The sequence below is a fragment of the Macrobrachium rosenbergii genome, chromosome 44 (genome assembly GCF_040412425.1).
Source record: "Macrobrachium rosenbergii isolate ZJJX-2024 chromosome 44, ASM4041242v1, whole genome shotgun sequence".
NCBI classification, from domain to species: domain Eukaryota; kingdom Metazoa; phylum Arthropoda; class Malacostraca; order Decapoda; family Palaemonidae; genus Macrobrachium; species Macrobrachium rosenbergii.
The window spans coordinates 12,698,004-12,717,451 of NC_089784.1; the positions used below are offsets into that span (position 1 = coordinate 12,698,004).

Genomic DNA, 19,448 nt, shown 5'->3' on the forward strand with positions numbered 1-19,448 from the left:
TATATATATATATATATATATATATACAGTATATATATGCATATATATAATATGTGTTTGTGTGTACTGTATATATATATATATATATATATATCTATATATATATATATATTATATATATATATATATATATATATATATATATATATACATTTTATTTATTTAATCTGGATGGTTTATAGCGGAGATATTTATTCAGGAAAAGTTACAAGCTTCCCAGGACCAACAATCATCGTCTGGTAGCCGTAGACGATGAGGACAGTTATTCCGGAAAGCTTTTAACTTTCCCTGAATAAATATCTATTGTTAATTGTATTAATGCAAGAACAGTTTAATGATAAAGTATGTATTGTTAATTGTATTAATGCAAAGAACGGTGGTGTAAGTGGTAAAGTATATATGTGTATATATATATATAATTATATATATATATATATATATATATATATATATATATATATATATATATATATATATATATATATATATATATATATATATATATATATATATATATATATATATATATATGTATGTGTGTGTGTGTATGTATGTATTAAATTCTGGTATCTTTCATTCGTATAAAATATATCACTTTTTCTTTCATCTTGCGAATTTCTGGACAAAAAGAACACTGGATCCAATCATCCTGCTCTCTCGCCGTTAAATGATTTGGAAGGCTGAAAGTCTCTCTCTCTCTCTCTCTCTCTCTCTCTCTCTCTCTCTCTCTCTCTCTCTCTCTCTCTCTTTAATGTGTTGTTGGAAGGTCTGCCGGTATTGGTAAATAATTTCTAATTTAGAAAGTTCCCAGATTGCTCTTTTTATGACCTTGGTGAGTTCATTAATTTGACCTGTTTATCTCCGTAGACTTTGAAAATAATTTTAATTGTTTTGTTTTTGGGTTATAAGAGCAGGATGGCATTAAAAGTTTTGTTTTATATTTCATTCAGCCTATGTTGGCATTGTAGTGAGTATTCCCTTAATATGTGAACAGTCATAAGTTAAGTTGGCCATAGTTCAAAACGAGTTCTTTATCCTTAGGTTTGTTTTTCTGATCGTTTGAAAGAAAAATGCGATTGCAATCAACCGTTTTAATGTGGAAGGCCTTTTGAAAGGAAGGTGGCTGCTTCAAAAGTATCTTAAATTTCATAATTCCGATAAAGAATTAATTGCAACTAAGGGCTTTTTAACAGGTAAATGTCTTGAACAGCATCGTACATGTTAATGCTTGTTTGTCATCTAAACGAAGCTGCGTGCCCACCTTGATTTTCCCATATTCGTAGACTTAAAGGAGTCGCTCTCACCGTCAACCAGGTGTTTTTGTTTTCGCCTCTCGTCCCCGAAGTTCCCCCCCTCAGGGAATTTCCCTCTTCGTCAATCACTCCTTTTATGGAGTATTTCCCCGGTTCCCCCCGCCTCCCCTCCCCTCCCCTCTCCCCACCTCCCCAAACGCGTCTTGTGGTGCCAACTTCCATCGTGGTGTTTGCGTCTTCCAAAAAGTTTGTTTTGAACTTTTTAACTCTGTTGTTGCCGAGCGAGGACGAGCGGTGGCGTTTGTTATTGACTGGTCTTCTGAATGTCTTGCAGTCAGTAGAAATCTTCACTTGACGAGTATATAGAAATCGTGTTCAGTAGCTTTCTTATTGTATGTAATTTCACAATGTGTTTTTGTATGGCTCCACTGGCCTAGAATGATATTCTTGATTGTATTTAAATGTAAGGATTGCTTTGAAGAGAAGAATTGCAAGTTCCTGAAACGCATTCAAAGTGTCTGCACGTGTAGCCCATATTCGGCATAGTGAAGCCTAGTGTAGTTTGTTCATAGTAGGTGATGTCTGCTGTTATTAGATTAGTTATGACTTGTCCCATATAGTTTTGCTAAAGGACATCAGTCTGTATAATTTCATTAATCAATTTGAATGGTTGAGAAAAATAATAATAAAAAAAATTCTTCATGTCAAGTATTCAAGTGTTAAGGTGAAGGGTTGGCGGTGGAAGGACGAATCTCTCTCTCTCTCTCTCTCTCTCTCTCTCTCTCTCTCTCTCTCTCTCTCTCTCTCTCTCTCGTTATTCGAAGAGACGTTTTGAATGTTATGTTACTCAGTGACCTGGGAATTTTTTTGCTCCTGAGGTGATGCGGTCATTTTTCGTTGTTATACCATATCACCGTCGTCCCAGCAGGTCGTAACTCGCACGAGTATAGATATAGCGTAGGTGAAAGAATTTTTATTTGTTCTTCAGTTTGTTACCGATCATTTCATTCGCCGTTATCGTTCTTTCTTAGTTGCATATGGAGTCGACACTAAATTGTGGGAGCTTTATTAGAAAATATTATGATCCCTGTTTTCGTTCACGTAATTTTTGCTTCCTATCGTTTTTACATTTATCAGTCCTTTGTATTTTTTAAAGCCTAATCTCATTTATTGGTATTACGTAGATTGTTCGTCGATAACGCGTTGAGCGGTTGTAACCCTCGGTATCACCTTATAACTGTGTCTAAGTCGTCGTATCCGATTTTATATGAAGATAACATGGTATGACAACATTATGTCACTGGGGTTGCTCGTGTGGAGGTCAAGTAGAAGTTGTTCTAAATTTGTTGCTTCAAAGTAGGTCAGTGTCTCCTAAGATGTTATAAGTAGCCGTAGCTGTAGTGGTAGAGGCATTTTTTTACATCAGTTTTTATTCACGATTTTGACATCGTCGAAAAAGATTCCATTTGCCTTTGATGTTTTTGACATGAGAGGTAAAAAACAGCAATAAAAAGTATTAGGATAAAAAACCACAGATTTTTGACACTGCTATTGAAAAAAAGGCCTTTTTTTTTAAGTCAGAATGGTATTGCCCTCGTTCGTAAAGCTTGTGAACACGCGATGGGCAACAGGTACAGCTTTCTCTCTCTCTCTCTCTCTATACGAGTATATATATATATATATATATATATATATATATATATATATATATATATATATATATATATATATATATATATATATATATATACACACACACACACACACACACACACACACACACACACACACACACACACACACACACACACACATATATATATATATATATAATACATATGCATACTTACAGATAGTGTGTGTAATATATATAGTAAAAGGTCTTCACATTTAATGCCTTTTAATTTTTACACTAAGATCTTTTGGTACATGGTTAATAAACGTATCGATTTGTATTTTCTTGTGAATGCAATATATCCATATGTTTTTTGCACTCATTACAATTATCGTATGCTGTAGCGTCAGAGACAACTTTCTTTCGTGAGAAAAGTTTGTTTTTCATGACATTCGTATACTGCGACCTGTTTGTACCGTCTCGGAAAGATGTCACTCAAGGAAGCGCCCGTCATGGAATTCTTGGGAGTGTTTCGAACATGACTTACGGCTCCCAAGAAATGCAAGTCTAGGACGAGAAAATGTGTTGCCTGGGAATACTGATGCGAACTATCGCTGCTTTACGTGCCGAGAGAAGGCGAGGGTGAGAAACGCGAGGTGCGGCTCCGTGCCTTTTGTAAATCTTGTATGTCATCTCTCAGAAAAAAATAGAAATATCGTTGCGTCATTTAGGTCGTTGGACTCTTGTGTTTCTTTTGCGTTCAGGTTTCGCGGAATTGGTGAAAGGTTTATATTAAATGACTGATGCTCAGTGGTGGCCTCATTCGCTGAGTATGTAAATTGTCTGAAGTTATGTCCAAGTGAAATAGAAATTTGTTCAGCCATTTATAATTGTGTCCTGTACGGATGAGGGTAGTTGCCAAGGTCATCCTCACAAGGAGTCGGTGATGCTCATATTGATTACCAAATCCCGGTATAGCTTGGCAAGGGAGAGGTTAGGTTTCGTCATCAACAGATAATTTGGATCCGTGCCTTAGTTACAGTCTTGGTTTGTTCCATATGGAGCCATGCCCAATCATTTCCTCTTTCTATTTATCTGTGTATCTTTCTGTATACACACACACACTATAAATATAAATATATATATATATATATATATATATATATATATATATATATATATATATATATATACTTACTATATATATATATTCAGTGTATATATATATATAATGTCGATAGTTCGTAAATAATTACGTTAATGCAATGTACAATTATATTAGTTTTCTGCCGTTTTGAATTGTAAAAGTTTACGAGCATGAATGTTAATTTCTGAGGCTCGGACTTGTTATAATGTATGACTGACTAACCAACAAAGAAAGTTAGCCTCTTCGACCGTTCATTTGAAAGAGCAGCCTTGGAAATCCGTTGTTGGTGTTTTCAGACAAGACCATGAAAACACTGGTAGTTGCATTCCCACGGAATGGAGTAGAGTATTAATTATAGAGCGTTATGGACGTTGTTCATGTGAACAGTCTCCCGTTTCTCTATATTTCATGTGACATGACCTTTTAATAATATGTAGAATTCGTACTTGTGAAGGTTGGCAGCTATTGGTGTTAACAGAGAACCTTAAAAACATCGCACGGATTTAAAATTCCAGCTAAGACCTCTTGACTGTGTAATTCGCACATGCAATCAGTGGTGGCACATTTATCACTCACCATAATGACATGCAAATATAGCAGTGGTAATCACAGGGATACAGCCTAACTTTGCCATCCTCAAAGGCCCCGCGTTCTACGTAAGTTGAGGTTGTATGTATTTAATTTTATTTTATATATAGCTAGTTTTGATGCAAAGAAGAGGCCTTTTTTCCTCATTCTTTTTTGTGGGGGCGGGGCAACTCTTCTCTCTTTCAGTTTCGACTGGTAAATACCTTTTCGTCCAATTTTCTCATTTCATATTCCAGTAAAACCAGTCAATGCTGCTTGTCAGCGCTGATGTCGTTATTATTAATAATATTAACACAAGTAATGATATGATGATTGTTAAATATAATCAGATCCTCTATTAAAAAAGGATCTCATTCCGGAACATGCCGTAGGAAATTTTGAGTTGACATTCCCACGAGACTTCAGTTAACCTTGATTTTTTTTTTTTTTTTTTTTTTTTTAGTTTAGGCTTTTCTTATTATTAGCAAATTGCTGTCGTGGGATTTCGGTTCTCCTGTCACCTGCGAATGACATTTCGAGTAAACAAAGGCTGGCCTTTATCATTCGTTGATCTTGACTGCTTCTATTTCTTCACCTGCTGTATGTATGTATGTATGTATATATATATATATATATATATATATATATATATATATATATATATATATATATACTATACTGTGTACAGTATATGTATGTATGTATATGTACACAAATATGTACATACATACCGTGTGTATGTGTGCGAAGAAGGGGTGCTTGTATAATTTGCACTTGAATTTCTGCTTCTCATGCAGTGTTAAGTAGTAAAACGTTATCAAGTGCCAATCTAATACGTATAAAATTAACGTCTGACTCATTTCTTTTTTTCCCCGAAAATCTCAAGGACTTCAGTCTTGTTGCTTTGTCGTCGACGAGTTACAGAAGGTTGCAACACGTTTCGAAGTCTTGTAGTGAGACTTCTATTCTGTCTCTCCGCGTTTTCTTTTAGTTTTAAGTCGTTCACACTGTGAGGTTAAGGGAAGTAAATACGTTTCCAAAACCTTTACTCAGTCTGATTCACACTTATTTTCTATGCACTTTAATGTCAACCAGTAATGCTGGCCTTTGATTGCGTCACGGTACCATAATTTTGATTTTTTTTTTTCTTTAAAATCGTTGTGCTATCTCAGTGAGGTCACTTTTAGGTATAACTTTTATTTTTTCTCTTTTATTATAGACAAGGCTAGGTTACTGATACTTTGGAAAGGTTGTTTTTTGTACCTCTACGCTACTTCAGAGAATTGGCAATCAAATGAGTGAAACGTCATCTCACTAGAATTACTTCAGAATATAAGTTCACTTTGCTCATTTTGATTCAAGACTGTCAAGATATTCTAAAAATCGCATTAGCCCCCTTACGAAATAGATGAAAAGTCCGCTATAGAACATATGTCAACATATATTAGCCCTTCTACAAGGAGAAGCTTTCGACAAAATGACGAAATCTTCCCTGTAAGAGACCTCGCGTGTTTGCATGTAGGCTACCGTGAACATTTACGTATATTCCACCGTGAAATTTTTTTTATTTTGTGAAGATTTTTTTGTGCCTTCTCCTTGTTCCTGACAGACAGACGCAGTTGTTACAGGGGGCGGGTAAGACCCCCCCTCGTTAATAAAAGAAAGAATAACTAAAAATTGGTACTTCCCAAGAACTTCACCTACTCATTTCTGACGCGTTAGACTGTTATCACTTATCGCCTCTCGAGAACAGTGTATGCTACTGGTATTTTTCCATCAGGGTCTGTTGTATTACGCTGCCGATACAAAGGCTTCTTTGTTTACTGAATGGTAAGCTTATGTAATTGTACTTATCTTGTGGGGAAGCTATAGAAATCTCGTGTGGTATATGAGTATTGTTTGAAACAAGGTGAGGATATTTTTAGCTTTATACAAACGTCTCACGATGATAATCCGGTGATTGTTAATGTGTAGTTGATTCTCTCTCTCTCTCTCTGTTTCTTTGTGTGCACATGTAGCTATGCGGTCTTTGGTTATATGTAATTTTGCATTTATACACGCAAATGCAACTCATGTTTTTATGGTACCCACAGCATCCACGTTTTATGTGGGTCCTGGATACGCTCAACATGAGAAGACACTGAGACCCGCATTTCGGCGGTATTCTTAAAGGCTGGTAAATTGTTTTGTTGGTAGATGATTTTGAAGGTCTCGTATTCACGAGCAAGCTATTATGTTCTTAACGATATGAGGTTCGAGCAATTAGGACTTTTCCCAGACCCAAAATTAGATTCTAAAAATTACTTCGAGAAAAGGTATTGATTGATAAAAAATAATTTTCAGAAAATATTTTGAAAAAAGAATAGTTTTCTGAGAAGATTTTGTTAAGTGTGGCACTGTCCCGGTTGATGATTCATTCTCTCTCTCTCTCTCTCTCTCTCTCTCTCTCTCTCTCTCTCTCTCTTTTCTAACCTATTCATGAACTTGTAAGCATACTCAAGCATGGGTTATATAAATTTCTGGATGTCCTACAAGATGAGCAAAGATGCAGTACTACCGGTAGTATCTGTGTCCACGTATGGGAGTCTCTCTCTCTCTCTCTCATCATTAGGTACATACTCGCCGTTCGATTTGTTGCAACACATTTCGAAGCCCTCTTTAGAAATTTTGTGATCCAGTTGTCTTTGCAATTGTTGGTAGTAAGTTGTGTGCTTTTAATAATAATTTATAGTTATTATAGTACCTAAATATTCTCTGCAGTTAACGTCTGTAGCTAACGTAATTAAGTGAAATAATGTCAACATTTTATTACACAACGTTGCGTAAGCTTTGAACATTTCCTAACCTTTAGTGACATTTCAAGTGTATTCTGTTTTATTGTTTCATGACAGTGCGTTGTAGAAGTTATGTTCCTTGCTTTATTTTGCTTAAGAAAATGAAGAAAGTATTCATGTCTTAGTAACTGAGAAACTTTTTTTTAACACATGTCTCTTAAATTATTAAATATATATAAAAAATGAACTTGGTGTTGTGTGAGCCCAGCTGAGAATACTTGATAATTATACAAACCGGTTTTGAAGATCTTGATGATGCACTGGGTGAAGTATACCCGCTGTTCTACATGCGTTTGCTTTCATGCATCCACATGCATGCATATGTTGATATGGTAAGCTTAGGTTGAGAAGCTTTTGAGACCACCATCGTGGTAGTATTGTTAAGCTTTATTAAATTGCTTTTTGAGGGGCTTTAAAGAATTCGTGCCCTGACAGTATAAACAGGAGATTTTGTTTGGTAAGTGATCATTAGTTCCAGCATTTCAATTCATTTTTCTTTTTATAGAGGGTGTACTCAGAATATTTTGAAGAAGACCATTTATCTTTCAGTTAATACTTCCGCAAATTTTATTATCATTTTTTCATAAGGGATTTTGTTAGAACATAAAAGAAAAAACAGTGCCATTGGAGTTGTGATGAAGCTATCTCGTTTATTTATTTATTTTTATTTTATTTATTATTTTTTTGCTTATTGAAGTGCTTGATATCACGTGAACCACAGCCTGTCAAAGCAGAGTTTATTATATAAGCTGGAAATTTCGCACGTTTTGTAAGGGAGAAAGTGATTACGTATCAAGTGGTGACGTATCCAGTAATATATAATTACCCATCCACTTGTGTGCTTTTGCATGCACGAGCGCGATTAGAGCTGTGTTAATCACTTGGAAATTTTAGAGCGTGATATGCAGAGGATAAGGTATACAGTTTCAACAAACACTTACTGATTTAACGGGGTTGTAAAGTAAAAAAAAAAAAAAAAAAAAGTTAGCTAGTATCTTGTGGGATTTCCTTGTTTAGAGGCTACGCAACTCTTTGTGACTGTTTACGGAAGTAGGCTTACTGTCAATAACTGCGCAGTACTTGCGTAACCTGATTGGTTCGTTTTCCTCTTTAGTATCTTACATATTCGTCAGTTTTGCCTTGTAGCTTATTTATGGGTTGTGTTCTTTTGTTACGTCTTTGTTTATCAGTTCGGTTCTTCTGTAGCTTGCTCGTTTATTGGTCAGATAGTTTGTGGCTGATTTGTTTTGGAAAATTACTTATCATTGTAACCTTTCAAGATAACGTATCCGACAAAGGTTTGTTTTTCATGGTAGGTCACTCGAATAGTACAATTCGTTTTTCTTAAGTTGGTCGGAATGTCATATGTTACAGATTTTGTATATTTACGTTGTGCTTGAGATGTCTTGCGCTGGGGAGCAAATTACAAACACATGTTTCAGAATTCAGGTGGTGTTTTGTATATATATACAGTGTGTATATATATAGTGTATATATATATATATATATATATATATATATATATATATATATATATATATATATATATATATATATATATATATATATATATATGCATATATATACATATATACATACATACATACTTATGACTCTCAGTTTTAAACTTTGTCAGGAATATTTTTTTTCTTTGTGTTGGACGCAATTTCCTTCATCACGACAAGCTAGGAGCCATGAGCATGGCTAGGTGTCCTCCACCTGTACGAGAGAATAATAATAATATCCTTTTAGCCTTGGGAATGAATGGAGTGCGTTGAACTGAAACGGCGTGAGACAGGCAACCTTGAAATTCGAAGGGTCGCGTGAACATTCATCTCGGCCTATACCGTAAATAGTGGAAAATTTCTTTCTCTGGAGTGATTACGGGATTTCTTGGTTGCCTTTGAATCGGGAAGGGTGGCCACTAAGTACGAGATTTCATTCGCTGTTTGATCCTTAAGTTTTAGGACTCTTGTCTCGAGCTGCTTCGTTTAACAAGAAATAAATGGCTAGTTGAACTGTTGTGCCCGCGGCATTGTTCGTGCAAGAAGACCCAGCATTTCTGTGCGCACTTTTGGAAATACCACCTTGCTGTTTTTTTTTTTTTTCTGTTTTTATCTCAGAAACCTGAGCGCTGCACAGAAAGCCTAGTAGGACATTCACCTTCTATTTCCCATCAGTGATGACATGAGATTTTTGGAACCCAGTAATATTTATCAGGTTATGAAAATTTCGTGTTGACATGCACCTACTTGGTAACAACAGAGAATATGACTTTTAAGTTTTAAAGGTTCCCTTGTAAATGATCCGTAAGGGAAGTAAAGGTCATGCAAAGTTGATAAAGTCAAATGTCAAGGTCAGAGCTGTTCCGAGCGGCGCTTCTTTTTTGGTTGGCGGGCATCTGATATAGTCACGACTGCTTTTTCAACCTGACTTTTGTAAAGCATTTGGAATAATTGTATTCATACATATACATATATATATAGCTATATATAGATATGTGTTTATATATATATATATATATATATATATATATATATATATATATATATATATATATATATATATTTATAGATATATATATTTATAGATTGTGAAAGAAAGAGGGCTAAGCACTGACATACCCATACCAGCCAAAGTATATAAACATGCCTCTTGTCCGATGGTAATGATAAAAGTGACTTAGCTACCCATCTCACAAGGTTAAACTTATGCGGGTATGTTACACATAACAATAAAAAATAAATTGATTCGTCAAAGTTCGTGTAAACTTCAGCTGTATGAATACCCTAAGAGACTACACATGAATTGTGTATATATATGTGTCTGTATGTGTATACACACATATATATAATATATATACACTATACATATATATATATATATATATATATATATATATATATATATATATATATATATATATATATATATATATATATATATATATATATATATGCATATATATATATATATATATATATATATATATATATATATATATATATATATATATATATATATGCATATGCATGTGTTAACAGGGGCTGGCCTGCAAACCCGTCACCAGTTATAAAGTGAATTAAAAGTGTTTTCCTTTATTTTTCATTAGTCAAACCTTTTTAATATTAGTGAATATATATATATATATATATGTATTTTATATATATATATTATATATATTTGATATATATATTATATATATTTAATATATATATTTAATATATATATTATATATGTTTAATATATATATAATTCATTTTCTAATTTGGTAGTCATTCTTTGCGAAGGCCACCATATCACGTGTGGCAATCGTTTAAAAGGAAATTGGGTCACAACAGGACACCGAGTAACAATTACCAATTGCTCGTTATTAACAGACTTTATAATTTCTTCATCGTACGCAAGGCCACACATGGCTACCTTTGTAATGTGATCATACGTTTGTTGGTTTCTTGTTTTCCGTAATATTTTTCTGTCTGTCTGTCTGTCTGTCTGAAGGGATAAAAAGTGAATCCCTTACTGGTATTGTGCAGTTTTTTTTACTGTATATCAAGGTAGTTTTCTGAATCAGTCTGGGTAATGTAAGATTAATTTAGCTGCCTGGGAGAGATTTTTTTTTCTCCTGTGCGTTAGATTATATTAACTTCAAAATAAGTTTTGGAGTTTGTTGTACCTATCAAATATATACATATATATATATATGTGTGTGTATATGCGTACATATATGTATATATATATATATATATACATATATATATACACACACAAATACATACATATATACATATATATATATATATATATATATATATATATATATATATATATATATATATATATATATATATATATATATATATATATACTGATTGTTAAGTGTTTGTGGACTAGTCATGTCTAAAACCGGTCACACGCGTCAGACTTCCCACTTTTCTTGGATGTGAACCTGCCGCATAGAAAAATAGTGAAATAATCCAAGTAAATGGTCATCAGTGGCAATACTTCAAATTACTCTGCAAAAAGTAATTTTTTTAAATTGAGGTTGTGTGAAACATGGACGTCGGTCACTACAGTCAAACTCTCCTATTAAAAATTTGACTTGTCTCAAGGTTTTTCTTTATGGTTCATCTTAGAGTTTACGAGCTCTCTCGTTCTACTTGATTTAAACAACTTTTTGTTTTATATATAATATTTTTTTATATTTTGTTGTCGTCATAACTGAGCCGCAATATAGACCATTAAACTGAAAACAGACACAAGGATTGCGTGATGAGGTTCCAAACCTTTTTGCAGATACCTTGAACTACTTAACGATTGATTGCAACCACAGTGGCCCAGTTCCTTAGTGGCAGACTGTATTAATCTAATGTAGATGTTAGATCAAACCAATTGTATATGTTTAATCCGTGCATTGTCTTTACTTTTTATTTGTGTATTTGGAGACCACCGTTTTTTTTAATAAGCGAAACATTTTAAATGTTTTTGATAAGCGAAGTATTTGAAATGTTTTTGACAAGGGAAATATATTAAATGTTTTTGATAAGCGAAGTATTTGAAATGTTTTTGACAAGAGAAATATATTAAATGTTTTTGATAAGCGAAGTATATTAAATGTTTTTAATAAGCAAAATATTCTAAATGTTTAGTTAGTTTCAGAAACAAATTTAGAAATTAAAAATGTTTTAATGAATCATTTTTTAGAAAACGACGGAAGGAGCAATTCGTATTGCTTGCATATTTGTGTATTTGCAAGCAGTGCTGTCTTTGAACAAGGGGAAATCTTTTAAATGTGAAATGGCTTCAGAATGAAATTTAGATATGAAAAATGTTTGCGTTGAATTTTTGAAGAGCTGTATGAACAAGCCATACTTCTTGCTGGGAATGGAAACTAGGTCCTAACTCTGTTGCTGTGGGCGTGCAGTGGGCTTGACGCGCACCTTTCTGTTGGCAAAAGGGGGACGGCCTGGAAGACAGCCTGTCACCACTTCTCTGCTTGCAAGCAGTAGCGTGTATCGTGTGGTTTGCCTTGCGGGAAGAGGGGAAAGTTGTATGTTGACTGTTTTCACAATCTTTCTTTCTTTCTTGGTCTGTGATTGCTTTTGTTCTACAAATTTAAAGAAAATAATGGCTCTTTCAAGTTGGCTTTAAAGAAATGCGAATTTTAAAATTCATAATTAGTGTTTAGCTTTATGGTGAAAGGTAAAAATTTGATAAGGAGTGTAACTTGAGAAATCAGGAACAGTGTCAGTGACAGAGAAAGCCTGACTTCGGTTTTAGGATTTTTTTTTTTTTTTTTTGGTATGTACAAGTCCGTAATACTTTTGGTTATTATCAGACGCTCGGCACCAGACCGAACACAGTCCAAGAGGTCATTTCAAGCTTTCTGAGAAATTGCCGATGACCCCAATATCGCTGTTACCTAACATTCATTTTAATCACGCATTAAAATATTATGTAAATTACATTATGCACCCTTAGAAATGATTCAGAGGACGAACAGGCTTCTCTCTCTCTCTCTCTCTCTCTCTCTCTCTCTCTCTCTCTCTCTCTCTCTCTCTCTCTCTCTCTCTCTCTCTGGCAATAGAATTCTGTGTAATTAATGAGTGCATGTTTGTGAGCGTAGATGCGTCTATGGGGTGAGAGAAGTGTTTTGATAATGCAGAAGGGGGAGGGGAGAGGAGTTGATTCTTGTACGAAGCGTAAGTCGAAATTCATTGAAGTATTAAATGCCAGACCGACAAGGGATGTACAGTATATACCAGCTAAAGTGTGAAATATTTTTTGAGTGTCGAGTTTATTCTCGTCCTGGTAGTTTGACGAATCCAATGTGAGCAGTCGTGATAGTAAGAAGATTAACTTATTATTATGGGTTGTTACGGGTGACTGACGTTCAGTATTGTATAACAAGTTCTCTGCGCAAGTCGACTCGTCTTAGTCGTCTTTATGTAAAGGGGCAGAGTTCTAGTTCGGTTAAGTAGGCAAACTGTAGCGAAGATCATTCAGAACATGACATGTTAAGTATTTCTTGGATTTAATGAATTCCAATTCAGTCTCGAATCACATTTATTCCGTTGATAACAGATTCTTCGGAACGGATTTTAATCTTCACTTCAAGGCCACGAGGGTGGTGGTACAATATGCTCGCCCTGCGACGTATTTGCTTCTTCCTCTGTTGTAAAATTCGAATCACTCTCCCTCCCCTCCCCGGAAGGGAGGGGTGAGAGATATCGTTTCTGTCTCCGCCTTTTCCTATCCGCTCCCCTTGTTTTGTTAAACGTTTTTAATTGTTTTGTGCTGAGCGTAGTTTGGTTATTTATGCGTGATAGTTCGAAAAACAGGAAATGTTCTCCTATTTTTTTTTTATACACGTTTGATCCACCCAGGGACGGTATGTCCAGTCTTGCTAGGTGCATCGGATATATGTACCATTTGTTTAGATTCGATAAACAGATAATCATCTCACCGAGGAAACTGAACGGTTATATAACTGAAGCATGCTGGAACCTGAAATTTTTTAGATTTATAAATCTTAAAGGACTAAGCTTGTTTCTGTTAGGAATAATTCCACAATTTTCACAGGTAAATAAATAAAACAAGTTATCACCACTTCAGTACGAGATCTTTAGAACAGGTCCAACCATGGACCATTTTGGTGTGGGATTGTGTATAAAGGCTTGGATACTTAACACTGTGAACCTGATTTTTGTGGAATGAATAAATTAAAGTTGGCAATTTGGCAATAAGATTACAAAGCTCCAGTTTACAATATATACTGTCTTTGCTTTCCTTTGGAATCAAAATCCAGACAAAACCGCGCCATTCTAGTAAAACTCAGAGCTGATATAATCAACCACTGAAGTGCTGAATCATTAGCAAACGCAGTGAGACAGCATTGCCAGAGATCATTCTTAAGAGTAACTGAATCGAGGTAGAAAATAGATTCTATCCTAGAGTGACTGCCATCCTTAGGGGCAAAGTTAGCAGTTTCATTTTCACCAGAAGTTAACCGTGTATAATGTACAGTACTAGTAAGTTTGTAGCAGTCAGTTTTACAAACAGAAAGTGTAGAACCTTAATTAAGAAGTTAGGTAGCCTGGCAGTACCTCTTGCTAGACCCCCTCAGAATCCTTCAGTAGGTCAACAGCTACGAGGCAGGTTCTTCAGAAGTTCTGAGAGGAATGGAGAGAGGTTATGACTGAAAAGGTGTGTGATAAGATAGATCATTACTCGCTACTAAGATACACTTGAAACGGGAAAGATGTGTGATAAGATAGATCATTACCCGCTACTAAGATACACTTGAAACGGGAAAGTAATTTTTTATTCGCTATGATATATATATATATATATATATATATATATATATATATATATATATATATATATGTATATATATATATATATTTATATATATATATATATATATATATATATATATATATATATATATATATATATATATATATATATATATTCATCACATTCCATATTTTCGTGATTCAGTTATACACACACACACACACATATATATATATATATATATCAGTATATATATACATATATATACACATACACACACACACACACACACACACTTTCGTCCCAGGTTCTTTCCACGCACTTGAATCTTTTGTAAGAAAAGGGTCCAATGGTTAAGCTCCCACTCCTTTGTTTTCGTTCGTTGTCACCCACGTGTTTATGCAGCTCGTGAAGGCCGGCTGCTGTTTGTTTGTTCCAGAAAACACTTGTCTGACGCCGTTTGCCTCTTATGTCTGCGCTCGCTCGTTGGCGTACATGTGTTTCATATCAGTGTCGAGGACATTCATAATGAGCTACTTGGCGACCGGTGCCAATTGGTTGAGTAAACAAAGTCATTTCTTCTGATTCGTGCCACTTGTTTCGTTTGTTAGATTCTTTATCGATGACAATATTCGTTAATGTGAACACCACCCACAACTGTTAAATGCCAAGTTTTTTTTTTCCCAAATTCTAACGTAAGATATTCGCCAAACATTTATTATTAGATACCATGTTTATTTAACTCCCCCACCCTGTTTATTTAACCCCTCCCCCTCCCTTTTTTAAAACAATAAGTATCGCTATCAGATGTTTATTGCGTGAAGGTTATGTACTTTATACCTTCAGTTTCAAAAGTTATGTAGGAACACGATTATTTACTTATCACTGGTAATAAATGCTTCATAGATTAGAATCGGTAGTGTCATTTGGTGTTATATGACTTTTCTTCGCTCCTTTGATAGGATTTGTTTTTGTGATGAAATGTCTAGTTTACTTTTCACTCGTGAGACTTCATCCGCTTAGCTTCTTCAGTAAACGTCCCGTCTCTTGTTATTGAAAAAGATGTCATGAAATATTAGATGAGAATGTCCCATAAAGTTAGCATTATGTCACTGAATGAAAATGGAAAATCGCCTTGCGCAAAAACCCAAGGAATCTTGATGCGCACAGTCTCAAGATAGAATACCCTCCTCCCCCCTTCCCCCCTCCACTCCTTCCCCCCCTCTTCCTCATCCTCAAGGCCCGGCAGAGACTGAGTTGTATGAGTAATCGATGGATCTTTAGAGGGGGGCGGGGGCGTAAGGGTGAAAAGGTAAAATGTAGATTTTTACTCGTTTTATGTGAGAGAGAGAGAGAGAGAGAGAGAGAGAGAGAGAGGGCGTGGGCGTGGGCGGGAATGAAAGTCCCTCCCCCTTCTTACACTTGCTGGAGTTTATATAAACAGTTTATTGATTTTTGCTGTATTTTATATTTCAAATGATAATAAACTTCCTTGCTAACAACCCTCAGCAAGGAATGATTTTAATCTTAGCGCTTAACGCTAGATCTAGTTCTTGGTTAATGCCAGCGGACAAACATCTAGATCGTCTGAACTATATACTTCCTTCCTTACTTATTATTAAGCATCCTGGCCGCGCCATTTGCGAGAATATTTTTGTTTACAAATGTTTAAGCCGCATAGCTTGAAGGGGCCATATTTTGTTGCAGCTTTTGAGCCGACAACTATTTGGTGTGGGGAACATTATTCCAGTGTAGTCATAATGTAGTAAGAGCGATGCCCATATTTTTCTTTATTATTTATCTACGTCATCAATTTATTTATCTTCGTAGTGGGTAGACGGAAGGTATGAAACCTTTTACGAGACGGCGGTCCACGCTGTTTGGCAGGATTAACCTGCTAGCTTATGTAACCCTGAGAGTCTAGATATGCGAGTTGGGGAAAGCCACGCTGCCATCCCTATCAGGAAGTAGTACTTGAGCCTCCAGTTGCTGCGTCTTGGCACACATTTCCCCCCTTCTCGAGGCGCCGTCCCCTACCCCCTTGTTTGTCCCCTTCCTACGCGGAGGGATGGAGGTCCCTAAACCAGTAGTTCTTTACCCTTTTGGTTTTTTGGGGCAAGTTTATCCTCTCTGGGCACTGAGACTTTGGCCGTTATTTTTAGGTGGTTTCTTAAGGTAGGTTAGGTATGTTCTGTCGAGATTCGGGGTAAAGGGAAAGTGTTCACATGTATGTTTTTCTCATGGTTTGTCCTTTTCTCTTTCAAGGTGACGATAAATTAAAAATAAGAAAATCTTTTGCCACATTCATAGAGTTAACGGCTATATGAAGCTTCAGTATATTTGGATGTAAAAACTTTCACATAAGGTCATCCACCTACATAAAATCTTAAAAGCAGCACGTCAGCCCTATTTAAACATACTGCGCCATACTTTTGTGTATTTCTTTAGTGTGTCCTCCTGGGTGGTCAGTGTATTATACAATAACATACGCATCTAGGCATTTCCCGAGTAAAGATGACGCAATGATTTTTTTTATGGTTTGGAAGTCGTTTCCTTTCTCTTGGGGGCTGGTAGAAGGTGGAGATTTGTTGAAGGGTTTGTTCCTGAACTACAGTGTTGTGGTATCACGTTGCAGTAGAAGCCTTGACACCAACGAAGTCTTTCCTGCAAGTAAAGGGCATCGCCTTTCACTCTAATATGACCTTACACCTTACCTCTCTCTCTCTCTCTCTCTCTCTCTCTCTCTCTCTCTCTCTCTCTCTCTCTCTCTCTCTCTATATATATATATATATATATATATATATATATATATATATATATATAAATATTTATATATATATGTATATATATATATATATATATATATATATATATAAATATTTATATATATATATGTATATATATATATATATATATATATATTTATATAATATTTATATATATATATATATATATATATATATATATATATATATATATATATATATGTGTGTGTGTGTGTGTGTGTGTGTGTGTGTGTTGGCATAATTTCTTATGTATTCATCTAATAGAACGTAAAAGTGTACTGAGAGAGAGATAGGTTATGAATGTGATATAAGTTCTAGATAAATTGTTGCTGCTGTCCCATATAACAGTGCACTGATAGAGAATGGTCGCAGTTTTATTTCTTTTTTGACATTTGTCGTTTATTTTTAGGACCACTGTTGTACAGCTCAGTGGGTCACTCTCACCATTATCCATGTGTAATTTACCAGTCTAACCCGTCGTCTGTTCGTGCATGTGTCTGTTTTTGTCTTTCTGCCAAAGGCGGATTCATTATTTCAGGTCCGTCGGGCGCCCAGACCCGGTTCTTTAGTTTTGATAAACATTCTACTTTCGCTTCAGTGTCGTCATTTGAGACCCACTTCGTGTTCATGCTTGCCTTTTGTTCTTTGTTCGTCTGAACTAGGGCTGCTATTTAGGCTACCCAAGCCTGTTTATTCCAGTGAAAAATCGTGCATATCTGAAGAACAAGGGGTAGGCTTTAGGGGCATTTCTGGTAAAAATACTCGTTATATATTTCGATCATTAATTTGGAAGAGTATTTGGTTACGTGGAGCGATAGGATGGCTGTTGTTTATATGTGAGTTATTACAGCATCCAAAAAAATACAGCTACAGTTACAATATGGATCTTGTTAACTTTAGGGTAATGGTGCCCTAGTTTTGAGTTTCAAAGGGTCGAAGCTCCGTTTTACGGTATGTTCGTATCTATGTCCTTACATACATACATACATACATACTCATTTACTCCATAATTTGCCATGCTATCGTATGGCCTAACTGCATGTTGTTGCTGAAACGCAATTACCAGAGCCTGCAAGTCGCTCGTGTACTTTGTGGAAACTTGCCGTCAGCCATGGCGCCTTTTGATTAAGCTCTCGGGAAAGTGCGAAGAGCTAATTAAGGTGTAGATAGCGTTTTGCTGCGCCCGAGGGATGGAAGGATGAGGGCCTGGATGTTCTGCGCCTCTCTCACTTTCTCTCGCTTTCTCTCTCTCTCGCACGTCTTATTCCATCGAAGAGCACGCCGTCTCTCCTTGCCTAAGGCGTTTTCTTCCTCCTTTCATTGAGTGAAATACTGTTATCGTGCCTGTATTCTTGCAGATGGGTCGTTGCTTTAACCATGGTGGTTATTATAATTTATTTTGCACTTAGATGCTCCCTTTGTAATCGAGTTACGTTTGCCTTTTTATTCGCATTGTATGTGATGATTTTGTAACGCATATGTACCCATTTCGGGAGGGTCAGGTTATTCCCAAGGTGTAGTGAATTCGACATTAGAGAGCTGCTTGTGGCTCAAATATATATATATATATATATATATATATATATATATATATATATATATATATATATAGAGAGAGAGAGAGAGAGAGAGAGAGAGAGAGAGAGAGAGAGAGAGAGAGAGAGAGAGAGAGAGAGAGATGTATATATATATTTATTTGTATATATATTTATATATATACATACACACAATATATATACATATACACGTTGTATGTGTGTGTGCGCGCGCGTGTGTAATGACAAGTCGTTCCCAGGTATTTCAGCAGTAAACAAAAATCTCGCAAACAACATAACACATTTGTGGCCAGTCTTCAGTATCCCCGTCGACACCTCTCGTGGCTGAGATTATCACCCTGCGTAGAAAAGGCTTCCCAACCTGGTTAGTCCTATCTACCTCCACAGA

At 35.5% G+C, this 19,448-nt stretch overlaps 1 protein-coding gene across 5 annotated transcripts in view; it reads left to right on the plus strand.

Annotated features, from left to right (window-relative positions):
* The window catches only part of Atg1 (serine/threonine-protein kinase unc-51-like protein Atg1), a 325,243-nt gene that overhangs the window by 269,865 nt on the left and 35,930 nt on the right, over window positions 1-19,448 (plus strand). The gene's annotated exons all lie outside the window — the stretch shown is intronic.